General features: G+C 46.7%; 1 protein-coding gene across 1 annotated transcript in view; it reads right to left on the reverse strand.

The window, feature by feature from the left end:
* The window catches only part of AGAP3 (ArfGAP with GTPase domain, ankyrin repeat and PH domain 3), a 79086-nt gene that overhangs the window by 74436 nt on the left and 452 nt on the right, over positions 1–4198 (reverse strand). The gene's annotated exons all lie outside the window — the stretch shown is intronic.

The following is a 4198-nucleotide window of genomic DNA, read 5'->3' on the forward strand; positions in this document are numbered from 1 at the left end:
TTTTGATGTTACATGGTTGGGCATTCTAATTCAGAGGTGAGCTCATTTCCACCAGATCTGAAGGGTAAGGGCTATAGTCCTGGGAGTCCCCCCAGTAAGCCAGTTTCTTTTAGGATTTTGAGTTCTGTCCCACATTTACTCCCACTCAGAGTACTTGGTAGTACTAGTCCCTGGGCCCCATCGGATCCTTTGGTCCTGGGGTCTGTCTCTGGTGTCTTTGGTTTTCATCACTCTGCTTTCCTCCTGACAGGAGAGACTAACAAGTCACACCTTACCTCGATTTTCAGAAGTTTTTAAGAATGTAGAACACTTTCTTCGTGAACTGTTAAGCCACTTGACCTTGGTGTTCTCTAAGATGATATGGGCCTGGTCCCCCAGGTCCAGTGGCTCATTTCTTCAAGGAGTTTGGTTATGTCTAAGAAAGTTTCATAATTTTGCCCCACTGGAGCCTTGATGGTGTAGTGGCTATGCGTTGGGCTGCAATCCCCAAGGTCAGCAGTTCAAAACTGTCAGCGCCTCCATGGGAGCAAGATGGGGCTTTCTACTCCAGTAAAGAGTACCATCTAGGAAACCCGCAGGGGCAGGTTCTACCCTGTCCTACAAGGTCACTGTGAGTTGGCATCGACTCAATGGCAGTAAGTTTGGTTTGGGGTTTGGATATGCTTCAGCACAGTCATGGATCTATGTGCAGCAAAAGTAAATTCCCATACACATGTATCCTCTGTTAAACCTAGATATAGGTCTAACACGGGTTCAGCTTGCATGTCTATCCAAGCATCTACTTGTAGAGCCCCACTATTTCAGATTGTGTACATAACACTACCTGGTTCTTTGAGTTCTTGCAAACTTCCCAGTGCCTTTCCTTTCCTTTGCAAACTTCTCCTCTTAAGACTAAACCAAACTCACTGTCACTAAGTTGATTCTGATTCATAGTGACCCTACAGGGAGGGCAGAGTAGAACTGCTCCTTTGGGTTACCAAGGCTGTAAATCTTTTTAAATTTTTTATTAAATACTTTTATTGGGGGCTCTTACATCTCTTAACACTATCCATACATTCACCCAGTGTGTCAAGCACATGTGCACATATGCTGTCATCATCATGTTCAAAGCATTCTCTTCCCACTTGAGCCCCTGATATCAGCTCCCCATTTCTTCCCCCTCCCTTCCCTGCAGAGTCGCTGGTGGGTTTTCCAACCCAGTGTTAACCTTGAGGTCTGCAGCCCAAATCATGACCCGCTATACCACCAGGGCTTCTCTTTTTAAGACTAGCTTCTTCTAAAAGATCCCCCGGTGTGTTAGTCTGGGTTGACTCGAGAAACAAATCCAGAGACACTCGTGTGTATAAGAAAGAACTTTATAAAAAGAGCAATTATAGATTAAGAAAACATCCCAGCCCAATCCAGATCGAGTCCACAAGTCTGATATTAGCCCATATGTCTGATACCAGTCTATAAATTCCTCTTCAGACTCAACACATGCAATGATGTTGAATGCAGGAAGATCACATGCCAGTGGGGGGAAAGTCTTGTGGATCCAGTGCGGTGGAAGCATCTCAGCACTGGTGTGGGTCTCCACGTGGCTCCTCCAACTCCAGGGCATACCTCTGTGTGGCTTGTCAGCAGGAAGACTAAGCAGAGAGAGTGTGGGTCTGCCCCCCACCCTGCCGTGAGCTATTTATCTCCATGGTGCCTCCCAATGAGGTCATCAGGCTTCGACCTGATTGACAGGCTAGACTCCACCCCTTTGCAAGCTGATAGAAGAGTATGTAACTGCCACACCCAGGAACCCTGAAACAAGCAAGACTCCATTGGTACATAGAGAAATAAAAGGGCGAAATGAACTACTCCCACCCACCCTTTTCAATAGATTCACCACAGCTCCTATGACTTCATTCTCCTTGTTTTCACCCTGTCTACCACAGTCTTCCTAATATTCACCCCTTCTGGACCTGGAAGCTCCTTTCAATGTCCCAGTTCTTCTGCATTCCAACCACCAGAGTTGTCTGCAGTTCTGTTAGCCAGTCCAAGCCCACACCCAACAACCTCTTCTAAAACCCCTAAGAGGTCGCATGTGTAAGAAAGTGGCCCAAGTCAAACAGGTTGTCAGGGCTATGGCCAGATGTCCACTGGCACCGTTGACTGGACATGCCATTCTTTCCGCACACAGCTTCCATTTCCCTTTCTCGGTATTGCTGACGCCACAACTTAGCCCCAGTACAAACCCAGTCACTGTTCCTCAGTTTTTTGTAACTTCCAAAGATCCAGCTGCAAGTTAGTCAACACTGATGTGTTTTTTACTTGTTTGACCTGAAGGATATCTTGTACCATTCTGGGCCTCATCTATAAAATACATGGTTGAACAGCACACCCCGCCCTGATTTTCTGTAATTCTGAAAGCAATCTAGCATCCCTTTTATGTGCTTCATGAGAATCAACATCAAGAAAACTGCCCAAGAGAGATGCTAAGGGCTGCCCCAGTGGCCAGCACACACACCCGTCTTAGTACTGATGGACCGGCTGCATGTCTAGCTCCTCCTTAGTATGGGAGTCCCTTGAAGGCCAGGTCACTGTAATTCCAGCATCCTGCACAGTAGCGCCTGGCATAGAGTATACACTTAAGAAATGTTTACATAATAAATGGGAGGAGCCCTGGTAGCACAGTAAGCTAAGTATTAATTGGTGGTTCAAACCGACCGGGAGAGAAGGAACTAGAAATTAAAGTTCATTGTATAAGTTATAAGTCTGACATTCTCCAAAGCACTATTTGGTATGCTAATTTTCACAAGTAGGCAGGTGCTATGTGACTCTAAAATCACTTGCCATCAAGCCGACTCAATTCAGGTCACTTCAAGTGCAGGGTAGAACTATGGTCCATAGGGTTTTCCATGGCTGCATTTATTTGAAGAAATAGATCCCCAGGACTTTATTCCAAGTGCCTTTGTGTGTACTCATACCTCTGATCTTTTGGGTTTTTCCCCCAAAACCATTAACCATTTTATTAGGAGCTAGTACACATATCGTTCCATAGTTCAATCACAGCAGGCAGTATTGTACAATTGCTACCACAATCAATTTCAAAAACCCCCAAACTTGGTTAGCAGCAGAGTTTATTAACTGTTTGCACCACTTGGGGATTACAACGAAATCCCCAGGACAAGTTATTTTTAATCATGACTGGTCACCCAAGCTGTGAGGTGTCTTCGGCTAGAGCGGTCCAAAGGAAGGACATTAGCTAGTCTATGTCAGATGGGAGCTCACACCCTCTTTAGAGTAACAGCCTTGGCTTGGTAGAGGGAGTAACTGAAACTAGGTGAACAACATGTCCAAATACCCTAGTTTTCACATCTAGTTAGTAAATCATCTAATTTCTTTCTTAGAGCTACTTTGTGAGATGTGTTTTGGGAATGAAGGAACTTAGGTTCAAAGCCACTAAACAGCCCACGAAGGTCACATAGTTGACACATAACATAAAGGTTCTCCACTTAAGATGATTCTGAAGTCAATGTTTTCCCCACAGTCCTACTGGATCAACGAAGGAGCCCTCGTGGCATATTGGTTATGAAGTAGGCTGCTGAACACGAAGTCAGCAGTTCAAAACCACCACCTGCTCTGCGAGACAAAGTAGAGGCTTTCGACTCCCATCTAGAGTTATAAACCCAGAAACCTACAGGCAGTTCTACCCGGTCCTACAGGGTCTCTTATGAGTCGGCACAACTCATGGCAGTGAGTGTGGTTTGGGCCAGGCCACCGTAAGAGAGAATGGACAGTCTTGGCACTGGGATCCTCATGCCACGGTAGGGCAGCCCATGATGACTGAGCTCTGGGCTTCAGAGTGAGGAGCCACCAATGGTTATAAGTTAGACTGCTGACGGCAGGGCCAACTGGAAGCCACCAGCCGTTCAACGTACGAAAGCTCAAGCTTTCTGCTCCTGGGGCAGCAGAGTTCCTGGCTAAAGGGTCAGTTTCGAGAGGGGGGTCTAGCTTCTGGCTTCCACTCAGGCAGAGAAATAGACACGAGCAGGGACCAACTGAGCCCTTGGGTCTTTCCCAGCGCCTTCCTCACTGCCGTCTCTAAGTCTCTAACGGGCGCTCTGACGTGCTCCCGCTGACGTTAGTTTTTGAAGTGACTGATGTCCCAGCTGCCGCCGAGGGAGCTACTACAGCTCAAGTTTAAGGACACTAGCGCGACCCTAGAGCG

The sequence above is a fragment of the Echinops telfairi genome, unplaced genomic scaffold, assembly GCF_000313985.2.
Source record: "Echinops telfairi isolate 266 unplaced genomic scaffold, ASM31398v2 ScPeMD7_31;HRSCAF=116, whole genome shotgun sequence".
Taxonomy (NCBI): Eukaryota; Metazoa; Chordata; class Mammalia; order Afrosoricida; family Tenrecidae; genus Echinops; species Echinops telfairi.